The sequence below is a fragment of the Xyrauchen texanus genome, chromosome 32, assembly GCF_025860055.1.
Source record: "Xyrauchen texanus isolate HMW12.3.18 chromosome 32, RBS_HiC_50CHRs, whole genome shotgun sequence".
In the NCBI taxonomy this organism is placed as follows: Eukaryota; Metazoa; Chordata; class Actinopteri; order Cypriniformes; family Catostomidae; genus Xyrauchen; species Xyrauchen texanus.
The window spans coordinates 36,769,084-36,783,166 of record NC_068307.1 but is presented as its reverse complement, the minus strand read 5'-3'; the positions used below and the strand labels follow the sequence as shown (position 1 = coordinate 36,783,166).

General features: G+C 37.1%; 1 protein-coding gene across 6 annotated transcripts in view; it reads right to left on the bottom strand.

Moving 5' to 3' along the window:
- The window catches only part of itpr1b (inositol 1,4,5-trisphosphate receptor, type 1b), a 206,487-nt gene that overhangs the window by 162,995 nt on the left and 29,409 nt on the right, over window positions 1–14,083 (bottom strand). The gene's annotated exons all lie outside the window — the stretch shown is intronic.

The window sequence follows — 14,083 nt, the reverse complement described above, 5'->3', positions numbered from 1 at the left end:
CAGCACAACACAAACATGCGGTCCTTAAAAATGCCCTCATAAAAGAACTGATTGACAAATCCACTTGTGTAATGGATTGCTGTGAACTGTATGCCAATGATTGGCTTATGGTCAATAATATGGTAGTAAACAATGCATTGTATTCTAAAGCCGCTTTTTGTATTGTCTCATCAATAATTAACTCTTCTGCCACAAGAATGTAATGAATTTTAATTATCTGAATATTTTATATTTATTTATTTATATATATAATTATACATAGTTATATATATATGTGTGTGTGTGTGTGTGTGTGTGTGTGTGTGTGTGTGTGTGTGTATGTAATTCATTTGATTAAATTATGTAATTAATTTGACTAAAAATTGTAATCGATTGACAGCCCTTATATATATATATATATATATATATATATATATATATATATATATATATATATATATATATATATATATATATATATATATATATATATATATATATATATATATATATATATAATTTATTATTAACCATGTAAACCAGGTAAAATGCTACACTATTTTCATGATGGTAAAGGACTACACTAAGGGCTGGGCTACCTGACAGCCAGTAGAAGGAAGGAAAGAGGAATGGAAGGTGAGGGGAAGACACAAGGTGACATGATTAAGCGTGACTGCTAAAAATAGCACTTTGTCCGCAGAGCACACTGAGAAACGCGGCCAACACTAACGCTAGCTTTCAGGGATTAGCGGCCAGGGAAGGAGGGGTGGGGGGAAGAAACACTGAAGGCAGGGAGGAGGAAAGTTAGGATAGAAGGATGTGTGGAGAAAGTGGGCCAGAGGATGACAGTGAGAAGAGAAATGGAGGGTTGATGGGACTGAGGGGCAATGCTAGGTCAAACCAGAATGAGATGGAATTAGCCTGAGCTAAACCAAAGAGAATGACCATATCACACCAAAGCCACAAAATGAACACAACACGCCCTATCAAACAGTTACTGATCTATTAATACAATAAAAAATGCACAATCAATACAGCCATCAATTTACTCCCCTTATGAACATTTAACATGAGTTTACAATAGTAATGCTAACCGCATAGTATTTTTGATCTACCGGTACTCAATAGTTGCTAAGGCAAGAATCATATTTGAACAAACCCCTAACCTCAGGTATTACATTTCAGAACATAACACATCCTTCTTTGTTTGTGCTATGTGTAGCCTACCTCAATTTGTGAAAATATTTATGGTGTTAAGACCAAGAACCAAAAATATCACCAAGAACCAAATTTCAAGGTAAGATTTGTAATATAATATAATTATAATCAGAATACAATAGATTAGTTATCAACTGATATGGGTTTTTATAATGGCCGATGTCGATATCTAGAGAGCAGGGTGGTCGAGAGACCATATAATGCTGATCACACACACACACACACACACACACACACACACACACACACACACACACACACACCAAAATGTTTGGAATAATGTACAGATTTGGCACTTATGGAAAGAAATTGGTACTTTTATTCGCCAAAGTGGCATTCAACTGATTACAATGTATAGTCAGGACATTAATAACATGAAAAATTACTATTACAATTTGAAAAAAATCTTCAGAACTTCTTAAACTACTTCAAATGGTTCTCATCAAAAAATCCTCCATGTGCACCAATGACAGCTTTGCAGATGCCCTCATAAAAAACATGCCCTCATAAAAAAACTGATTGACAAATCCACTTGTGAAATGGATTGCTGTGAACTGTATGCCAATGATTGGCTTATGGTCAATAATATGGTAGTAGACAATGCATTGTATTCTAAAGCCGCTTTTTGTATTGTCTTATCAATGATTAACTCTTCTGCTACAAGAATGTAATGAATTTTAATTATCTGAATATATACACTCACCTAAAGGATTATTAGGAACACCTGTTCAATTTCTCATTAATGCAATTATCTAATCAACCAATCACATGGCAGTTGCTTCAATGCATTTAGGGGTGTGGTCCTGGTCAAACTGAATGTCAGAATGGGAAAGAAAGGTGATTTAAGCAATTGTGAGCGTGGCATGGTTGTTGGTGCCAGACGGGCCGGTCTGAGTATTTCACAATCTGCTCAGTTACTGGGATTTTCACGCACAACCATTTCTAGGGTTTACAAAGAATGGTGTGAAAAGGGAAAATCATCCAGTATGCGGCAGTCCTGTGGGCGAAAATGCCTTGTTGATGCTAGAGGTCAGAGGAGAATGGGCCGACTGATTCAAGCTGATAGAAGAGCAACTTTGCCTGAAATAACCACTCGTTACAACCGAGGTATGCAGCAAAGCATTTGTGAAGCCACAACATGCACAACCTTGTGGCGGATGGGCTACAACAGCAGAAGACCCCACCAGGTACCACTCATCTCCACTACAAATAGGAAAAAGAGGCTACAATTTGCAAGAGCTCACCAAAATTGGACAGTTGAAGACTGGAAAAATGTTGCCTGGTCTGATGAGTCTCGATTTCTGTTGAGACATTCAGATGGTAGAGTCAGAATTTGGCATAAACAGAATGAGAACATGGATCCATCATTCCTTGTTACCACTGTGCAGGCTGGTGGTGGTGGTGTAATGGTGTGGGTGCCAAGAAAACAATATATGTTTTCTTGGCACACTTTAGGCCCCTTAGTGCCAATTGGGGATCGTTTAAATGCCACGGCCTACCTGAGCACTGTTTCTGACCATGTCCATCCCTTTATGGCCACCATGTACCCATCCTCTGATGGCTACTTCCAGCAGGATAATGCACCATGTCACAAAGCTCGAATCATTTCAAATTGGTTTCTTGAACATGACAATGACTTCACTGTACTAAAATGGCCCCCACAGTCACCAGATCTCAACCCAATAGAGCATCTTTGGGATGTGGTGGAACGGGAGCTTCGTGCCCTGGATGTGCATCCCACAAATCTCCATCAACTGCAAGATGCTATCCTATCAATATGGGCCAACATTTCTAAAGAATGCTTTCAGCACCTTGTTGAATCAATGCCACGTAGAATTAAGGCAGTTCTGAAGGTGAAAGGGGGTCAATTACAGTATTAGAATGGCGTTCCTAATAATCCTTTAGGTGAGTATATATATATATATATATATATATATATTTTTTCTTTCTTTATATTTAAAGATAACTATGTATAATTAATTAATCATTATATACTGAATTATTGTTATATGAGGGGCTTTCTCAGCAAATATTTGTATATGCAATTAATTCCGATTTATTAATCAGGACACTATGTAATTAAATTGATTAAAAATTGTAATCGATTGACAGCCCTAATATATATATATATATATATATATATATATATATATATATATATATATATATACATAGATAGCGTAATACGCTCAACAAGCCACGTGATAAGATGCGCGGATTGACGGTCTCAGACGCGGAGGCAACTGAGATTTGTCCTCCACCACCTGGAGTCACTATGCCACCATGAGGACCCAGAGCGCATTGGGATTTGGGTATGCCAAATTGGGGAGAAAATCACCCCAAAAAATACAATAAAATAAAATAACTTATAATAAAAAACATGATATGAACACACCATGAATAAACTCACAAATGTACTTCAATGACTAATTAATTGTAAGCTAATAGTGCCATGAGTTGTCAAAGCAATTATCATAAAGCTACATCCGTTCAGAACACTTGAACAGACACTTCTGGCTTTTTTTTTTTTTAACACCAGGCTTATCATTTCTGAAATAGTGCCAACAGAAACAACTGTTGAATTTCTCACCCATTTTCTCAGCAAACTAAACATGCTTGAAGACAACACCCTGAAACTGTAAGAAGATATATTTTCAGACACTGCCTCAAGGGAATGTTAGACATGAAAAGCCTGTTGCTGGCTCCTCTAACATACTTTGCTTTCTATAAAAAGAAAAAGCATCTCTAGGAAATCAAGTTAATTTCTCTTAAACCATCCTTTGCTTTGAGTCTGTAGAATAACATTTTAAAAGGAATTAATTACATGTTGTGCCGATTAATGAATCAAATTAATCTCAATTAATCGTATATCAATATTCATTGAGAAAGGCCCACAAATAAGGATAAATTAGAATATAATAATTAAAATAATTATAAATATAATATATAATAAATATTATAATTCAGATAAATTACATGTCATTTTAGTTTTGTCGCATCTCTCTACTTATTAGTAGGGCTGTGTGGCAGGGCGGAGGGTGGGGCCGGGTCGTGATCCTACACACCCGATCCTGTATTAGGCTAATCAAGCCTCAGAGAGGGATAAAGGTCGACTGCAGAGGATCATGCGGGAGAGAGAGATCGTTTACGTACATGTCCGTCATATGTGTGTGTTTGCCTTTTGTTTAAGTTGTTAATTAAAATATTATTTACATTGTCAAGCCGGTTCTCGCCGCCTCCTTTCCCATGAACTACGTTACACTGGTGCCGAAATCCGGGAAAGGAGGCGTTTCATTTTTTTATTTTTTATTGGGAATGCAAAAAAGGTTAACAATTGTAAACATATAACTGCAAATACATAAAAGGCATTGACAATAGATAAAAAATGTATTAAACTAGACAGCCTCGATGATGTATGCGGTCGACAAATGTGACACAGCCAGAGTGTGTCTCAGCCGGGTACATTTTCAATCTCTCCACCTTAGATCGGGACATTCGCGCAACTCATAGAAAAGGGGCTGACTACACCGAAAAATGCCAGTTTCGGAGTTTGTAGTTATTTACATGATCTGCCCCGGTATTATTTTAACTAATACTATAACACATTAAATATAACAGCATTTAAGATGTAACGTCAGGGTGTTTCCTTTAAAGATGTTTTATATTTAAGATACATTCTTTTAAAGCCAGTCTAAATATTTGATATGTTACTTCTCAAGTAAATATATCTTGTTTTAAGGATTTTTAGGCAATCTTAAAATGGAAAACAAGTATTTTTTATTTTAATTCAGTGAATGTCATTTAGAGGTATTTTTAAAAGATCCTCTTTATTGTTAGGAAGCACATTTAAATACAACCTTTTAATTTGGGGCACAAGCTGAATAATCGGTTAAGAGCTAATAGTTAATCGCCCACAGAGCTACGGAAGGCTGGAGTGCAACTAATGGCATGGGCAAGACAGACAGATCAACCAATCAGAGGTTATCACGTGGCGGGATATTTACAGCATGCAATTTTGATGCACAAGCATCCCTGGCATACAATAACGTGAATATATATAGATATGTTTTTGGCACCATTCTGAGTAAATTCTAGAGACTGTTGTGTGTAAAAAAAAAAAAAAATCCCAGGAGGTCAGCAGTTACAGAAATACTCGAACCAGCCCGTCTGGCACCAACAAACATCCATTTGATTATTTAATCAGCCAATCAAGTGGCAGCAGAGCAGTATATAAAATCATGCAGATAGGTGTCAGGAGCTTCAGTTAATAATCATGTCAACCATCAGAATGGGAAAAACGTGGCATGATTGTTGGTGCCAGATGGGCTTGATTGAGTATTTCTATATATATATATATATATATATATATATATATATATATATATATATATATATATATATATATATATAAAGAAATACACACAGTTGAAGTCAGAAGTTCACAGACACCTTAGCCAAATACATTTAAACTCTTGACAATTCCTGACATTTAATCGTAGAAAACATTCTCTGTATTAGGTCAGTTAGGATCACTATATTTTAAAAATGTGAAATGTCAAAATAATAGTAGAGAGAATCATTTATTACAGCTTTTATTTCTTTAATCACATTCCAAGTTGGACAGAAGTTTACATACACTTTGTTAGTATTTGTTAGTATTGCCTTTAAATTGTTTAACTTCGGTGAAACGCTTTGGTTAGACTTCCACAAGCTTCTCACAATAAGTTGCTGGAATTTTGGCCCATTCCTCTAGACAGAGTCAGGTTTGTAGGGATCCTTGGTCGCACATGCCTTTTCAGTCACGCCCACGATTTTTTTTTTAGGTAATTTGGACAGAGGTCAGGGCTTTGTGATGACCACTCAATCTTGTTGTCCTTAATCCATTTTGTCACAGCTTTGGAGGTATGCTTGGCATCATTGTCCATTTGGCAGTCCCAATTGCGGCGCTATTAAAACATTGTTTGTTTGAGTGACCAGCACAACACAGCAACACTGGCTCATCCAATGGCATGAGTTTGAGGGTGGGACCATGGCAGATTGGGGGATATTTTGGAAACCAGTTTAAAAATAATAATTATTTTCACACTTCCATTTGAAAATGACCAACCGTACTCAAAAATTTGGTTTTATCCATGACTTAGCAAAACACTCCCTGAAGATTCACAACTGTGTATGAGACAACAAAGTGATCGCTACCGTGTGACCCTGACACCAGGAGCAAAAAGGAAGGGACAACATTTGAACGACAGTCTAAGGCTCTCTGGAAACCAGCTTAAGAGGGCTATTAATACCATTAGGGATCTAAAGATATAGTACAAGCACGCTCTCAAATCAGAGGTGCTGTGAACAAAGCCCTACCACTGCTACTCTGAGCTAAACAAGACAAACAAAGGAGTAAAGTGGATCCTTTTATTTCCTCATTAAAGCTTAAGTGTTTCCCCTATTAAAGCCTGGCTCAAATTACCAGTATGACAACATCATGCATTACGGTGTCCATGATGCCATTGCTATTGCTCAATACTTCATTTTCAATAGCAACTGCCATTGTATTGAAAAGATGGTCCAGGATATTCATAAAAAAATCTTCTTTTGTTTCCTGAATAAGAAAGAAAGTTATACGGGTTCGAAATAACATGAGTGTGGGTACATTATAGTTTCTGGTTGAACTATTCCTTTAAAGAGTATACAGTAAGAAGACCTACTTAAAAATCTCACCATCATAAATAAATACAATCTACAAAGAGTTACAAATTGCCTTGCATTGTCCTTAAGACATCAAATTGCATGAATGCTATAGTATCTAGTTCACACAAAGCATCCACTTAACACTCTTTCATCTGGTGTTCTTCAAACATTACATTTAGCAGTTAGACAGAGGTCATAAAAGTAGTTCAGTTCAAAAGGACATTCGCATTTTGAGGCTCTCCCTAGATGAGAAGCCTGTGATGAACCACAGGCCTGTTATATCCATCCACCTACTAAGCCATGCCTCATTAATCCAACAGCAAGTGCTTCAGCATGTGTGTTCAGTGGTGTGTGGTACCTGTTGGGTTGGAATCGCCAGCCTTAGTAAATCTTTCCACATTCAACTAAAAATGCAGGTAAATACCACTGGTCATCACCAAGGTTCTTTTCACTGGCCCAGTAAGCATAAATCTTGTGAATGCATACACACCAATTCTTCCAGGCGCTGTATCCATTCAGACCAATTTCACAGTGAAATTGGTTACAGTAGGTTAACTTTTCTTTAGCAGTAATCGGTATGTGCTTACCGAAATTCAAAACACTGCCCCCAGTAACTGAAGCTGTAACTGTTGTTAAGCGTATGGTCACGTGTGAGCTCCATTTTCTGGGTGAAATGTCCACCGAGGGGCACCAAAAGCAAAATGTGAAGGAAACTGATTTCAGCTGTAAAGGTTGTAATACAGGACAGAGGAACGCATATTTTATAAACTGGCCCAAACCTAAACCTATGCAACAATGTAGTAAAACATGTTATGTTAAGAGTAAAAAATGCAACAAAATTAAAGGTATTTAGCAGTATATGGAAGGAAAGTGTCTGTAGCAACAGACAGGCACTAAAATCTGCAAGGTCAGCATATTTTAGCAAACTCATAGAAAATAACCACATCAATCCTAGGTTTTTATTTAGTACTGTGTCTAATTTGATTAGGAATAAAGCATCGACTGAACCAGATATTCCATCACAGCACATGATGGATGTGGGGGAATTTATGTAGGGAAGCAACGAGCCCAATCCAAATCCGATACTATGTGTTAGTCATGTTTGTTACTGTCAAGCTCAAAAAATGACATAAAAGGACCATGAAAACAGAATTAAAGTAGTTCATATGACTCATATGGCTCCAGCGCATCAGTGAATGGCGCTGCTCCATTTACAAACACTCGCGGCTATTTTTAGCCTTCACATGTTGCACAATATTTGAGCACTACTCACGAACAACATCTCAAATGTAGATGCTCAAAAGTTCGGTTCACTTATAATATGCATTCAGAATGGCACTGGAGGTGCTTTATTTTTTATTAAAAAATTTTACAAGAATTTTTGTGAATTAAACTACTGTAAACTTGCCTACAATCAGACACACTTACAGGATTTCCTGGAGATTTTAGAATGTCAAAATAAAAGCGTGAGGGTTTAAAAGTTAAAGGTGCATGATTGAGATATATTACTATTATAATATATTATTATTATCATTTGTTTAGTAATAATAATAATATTTAAGTTGAAAGGGTTCCCAGAAATAACTGTGTAAATGAAAAGTGAGCTCTTGTCTTACAACTAAATTGAACAAAAAAAAGAGATCTGAATCCTTTAAAGTACAGATACAAGTTCACTGATTACCGATATGGTGGCCGATATGGTTAATTTTTGAGCTGGAATGAAAACAAACCTTTTCTATGTGGATTGTTCACCGATTTTGCACCGATATGTCTATGCAAAGAAACTCAGAAGGCTGCTTTCTTAAACAAATATTTTTATCAAAAGAATATTTGACATTATTATTATACATTGCCAACAAATTCTAGAAATGAACACAGAATAAAATAAAAATACATTAAAAAAAAATGTAAAATAAATAGCCAAATAAACATCAGTACTGTTGAGTATCAGTCAAATGCTGACCATTAAAATAAAGAATAAATAAAAATATAATAAATGGCTACATAAACATAAGTAGTACTGTTTAGTATCAGTCAAGTGCTGCCTATATTAATACAGCCAGTCAATTATTGGCAGGTTGTAAAACAAGAAGGATTTACACCAACCGAGTCAGGAGATAAACAGCGGCAGTGGTGTTACACCGTATACTGCTATACAGTTCAGGGGAACTTTCAACAGTGGAAAACCATCTCACCAACTAGGTAACAACGTAGCTTGAAGTCAACACTCAACAGACATAATCCACAACCACACAGGTTTAATGTTATTTGAGTTGTATTGAAAAGAAAAAATGATGGGGTAATTGTTTATTAACTTTCCAGTATGTATTTCACAAACTAGTTAGCGACTTACCACTTAACTCCGCCCTGTCTGCAGAGCCAACATCAGCTCATAGTCAGCTTTGTAAACAATGGATTTGGAGTGTGCTCTGCTGGACAACTACGTAATGACACCAATTCTAAAGCACTGTTTTCTGCATTATACGTTCTGAAAAAAAAACGTAATATCTGCGCATATCAGTAAATATTTACGCCGATACCGATATATCGGTGAAAAGATAATGTCGGCCGACCGATATATTGGTCGCGCACTAGACACGATAGATCACAACATTCTCTAGAATAGGCTGGAGAATCATGTTGGCATTAGTGAACTTGCTTTAACATGGTTTAGGTCCTATTTATCAGACTGCTACCACTTTCTTTAAATGAGGAATTGTCAATCAAACAAAAGTTAGGTATGGAGTGCTACAGGGATCAGTTTTAGGGCCTCTGCTATTCTCCTTATAAATGCTTCCCCTGGGAGATATTATCAGGTATCATGGAATAAGTTTCCACTGTTATGCCGATGATACCCAGTTTTATATTTCTTCGTAACGCAATGACATTTCTCAATTTGTTCAAATTAGTAGAGTGTATCAATGAAATCAAAGACTGGATGGCCAGAAATGTCCTTCCACTCAATTCCGACAAAACAGAGGTACTAATTATTGGACTAAAAACCTCTAAAATTAAGCAACTAATATATTTGCCGCTTGATGGATCAACTGTTACGTTGTCTACTACAGCGAATAACTTTAAGGCCTTATATATGATACCAATCTGTCCTTTGAAAATCAAATTTCCAATGTTTGTAGAACAGCATTCTTCCACCTTAGAAATACTGCTAAGTTACGACACATGTTCTCTGGTGCTGATGGCGAAAAATAAATTAATGCATTCATGACCTCAAGTCTAGATTATTGTAATGCATTACTGGGAGGATGTACTGCAAGTTCAATAAATAAACTTCAATTGGTTCAAAATGCAGCAGCCAGAGTGCTGACTAGAACCAAGAAATATGATCATATTAGCCCTATTTTATCATCGTTACATTGCCTACCTGTTCAATTTAATAAAAGAATTTAAATTGTTAACTACATACTGTACAAAGCTTTGAATGGTCTAGCTCCACAGTATTTAAGTAACCTTCAACATTCCAACTGTAAGACATTGGATACTTCATATGCCACTGTATGAACCTTGTACTTAGGATGGACCCCACCGAACCTCACAAAAATGACCTGATGGTTGATGTGCGATGCACCTCATTGATCTCTGCCTGCACTACATTTGTCCATTGATGGACTACACTCTTGAAAAGGAATACATAGACTATAATTTAATTGCCAATAAATGTCTTCATCAGCCAAATAACAAAAGAAAATGCAGCTATGTGAACTTCTGCAGTTAATCCAGGATAAACTTCAACAATAGTCATTAATCTTAAAGTACACTTTTTAAACACTGGACCTAAACACTTACTTAGTTTACAAATGTTAAACCATGACTTGCACAGCATACAAATAACTAATATTGGCATTATATTCATGCTGTTTAGCCAGATGGGATCTGGCCCCCACAGTGAGCCTGGTTTCTCCCAAGATTATTTTTCTCCATTAACCAACATCTTATAGAGTTTTGAGTTCCTTGCCACAGTCGCCTTCAGCTTGCTTACAAGGGTTCTAAATAAAATTATTATTCAATTATTTAATTTTTATACACAATTTACATATTTAATCAAACTACACAATGATGACTCTAAGACTTCATAGATGTTACAGTAAATTGTTTTGTTAATGCATGATTTTCTGTAAAGCTGACGACTTCATACTGCAAACTAAATTACTTTCTGGTTTCAACACGGGATCTGAACAATTGCGGAAAAAATCACGAAACCCAGTTATAAAAACGGAATAAACTATAAAATGTGGATTTTTTTTTTTTTTTATTAAAATCATGATATGTCCTAGTGTGATGATTAAACCACAAAAGGCTAAGGTTTACGGTCTGCATGAGCTGCATTGCTTCAACAGAAAGTGAATGTGAGAAGCCACTGCTTACACACTAACCGGATCATTCACATAATATGTGCTTTGTGTGTATTAATGACAAAGAGCAAAGAACTTCATTCACTGTGAAACGTGTAGCACATGCAGACTATACACTCACTGAGCACATTATTACGTGGACACCTACTAATTCATGCAATTATCCAATCAGCCAATTGTGTGGTAGCAGTGCAATACATAAAACATGCAGATAGGGGACATGAGTTTCAGTTAATGTTCACATCAACCATCAGAATGGGGATAAAGAAATTATCTCAGTAATTTCAACTTTGATTGTTGGTGCCAGACGGGCTGGTTTGTTTATTTCTGTAACTTCTGATCTCCTGGGATTTTCACACACAATGGTCTCTAGACTCAGAATGATTAAAAAAAAAAAAAAAAACAACATCCAGTGAGTAGCAGTTCTGTGAACTAAAATGACTTGTTGATGTCAACAGTAACGGCCAGACTGGTTTGACCTTACAGAAAAGCTACAGTAAATCAAATAACCACTCTATACAATTATGGTGAGCAAAATAGCATCTCAGAACGCACAACCTTGAGATGGATGGGCTACAACAGCAGAAGACCAAGTCGGGTTCCACTTCTATCAGCCAAGAACAGAAAGCAAGAGGCTGCAGTGGGCACAGGCTCACCATAACTGGACAGTTGAAGACTGAAAAAACTTAGCCTGGTCTGATGAATCTCGATTTCGGCTGGGGCACACAGATGGTAGGGTCAGAATTTGGTGCCAACAGCCTGAATTAATGGACCCGACCTGCCTTGTGTCAACAGTCCAGGCTGGTGGCGGTGGTGTAATAGAATGGAGAATGTTTTCTTGGCACACCTTGGGCCTGTTAATACCAACTAATCATCGCTTGAATGCCCCAGCCTATTTCAATATTGTTTCTGATCATGTGGATCCCTTCTTGGCCACAATTTAACTATCTTCAAATGGCTACTTCTAGTCATGTCACAAAGCAAATGTTGTCTTAAACTGGTTTCATGAACATGTCAATGAATTCACTGTTTTTCAGTGGCCTTCCCAGTCACCGGATCTAAATCTTTGGGATGTGGTAGAATGTAAGAATGTGCAGCTTACAAATCTGCAGAAATCATGTGATGCAATCATGTCAACACGGACCAGAATCTCAAAGAAATGTATCCAACATCTTGTGAATCAATTCAACTTTAAAACTTGGAATTCAGAGAAAACAAAATAGAAAAACAGAATTTTGGAAAAACTAAAACATGCTGATTTCCCACGTGATCATGCAGATCAATTTCAAGACAAGTCTTAAAATACTTAAAAAGAGCAGGGCCTTTAGAAAACATAGTCAACAGACAGCCACATTTGGCATGTTTTTAATAGATTGTCCATACATAGAAACAGGCCTTGGAGCTAGAATTGAAAGGAAATAATGCTTCCTTGTTAACAGGGTGAAAACTCAAAACCCTCAGTTAATAGTTTCACTTCCAGTTCACACAAGTTCAACAGGAAATATTTCAGTCAAATAAGCTAAAATAGAGATATTATAAGGATGAGACAGATCACACGTATAAATATGATTGGGAGAAAGCTGGACCAGCTAGTTTTTATTAAATTTTTTATTGATTTATCTTTTTTATTTATAATTACCATTGCCAAGAAGGGGTGCACTTGGTCTAATATGATGTTTAGGTAGGTGGCACATGTCAAATTGATGTCCACATGGATGGCCGGACCCAGGTTTCCAAGCAGAACATAGCCCAGAGCATCAGACTGCCTCCACCGGCTTGTCTTCTTCCCACATAGCATTCTGGTGCCATCACTTCCCCAGATAAACATCCAAAAGACTATGGGACTCATCGGACCAGGTGATCTTCTTAAACTGCTTCAAGATCCAGTTCTGATGCTTGCATGCCCATATTAGTAATGTTTGAGGGTGGTCAGGGGACATCATGGGCACTCTGACTGGTCTGCGACTACACAGCCCCATACACTGCAGGGTACGATGTACTGTGTGTTGTGACGCATTCCTCCCGTAACCATCGTTAAAGTTTTCTGTGACTTGTGCCACAGTAGACCTTCTGACCCAGGTGGGACAACCTTCATTGCCCTTGTGCATCGATGAGCCTTGGGCACCCAACACCCTGTCGCCAGTTTGAGGTTTGTCCCTCCTCGGACCACTGTCAGTAGGTACTCACCACTGATAACCAGGAGCAACACAAAAGCCTTGGCATTTCAGGGATGCTCTGACCCAGTCGTCTGGTCATAACAATTTGGCCATTGTCAAAGTCACTAAGGTCTTTACTGCTGCCCATTTCTCCTGCATTTAACACGTTGACCTCGAAAACTGATTGTTCGCTTACCATCCAATCTACTAAGACTTTGACATGTGGCCTCATTAGGAGATGATCAATGTTATTCGCTTCACCTGTAAGAGATCATAATGTTTTGGCTCATTGGTGTATATTCTCATGTATTCCTAAACGTTAACAAAATTAAAATTCAGATACTCATTTAAAATCTTTTTTTCAGGGATATTGAAGACTAAACATGTTCTACTGAGTTTTTTGTCCAATCAAATGCTACCTAGAATGAGAATGCAGCTCCAAAAATTAAGGCGTTTCCCTAGAATGACCATTTTACTTAATGGTTAAAAACGTATGACATTAACACCCACAGCTGAGCACAGAGTTTAGTATGCATAATTGACTTCACTAAGCTCAGAGCTGCTACAGTGTTAGTTCAAAGCCTGCAATGAATTGGGTACTTTTCCTAATATTTGCATATGGTATCAGTTACAATGTGACAGCCATCTGCTGTGTCCATAGCTAACGGTTCAGAT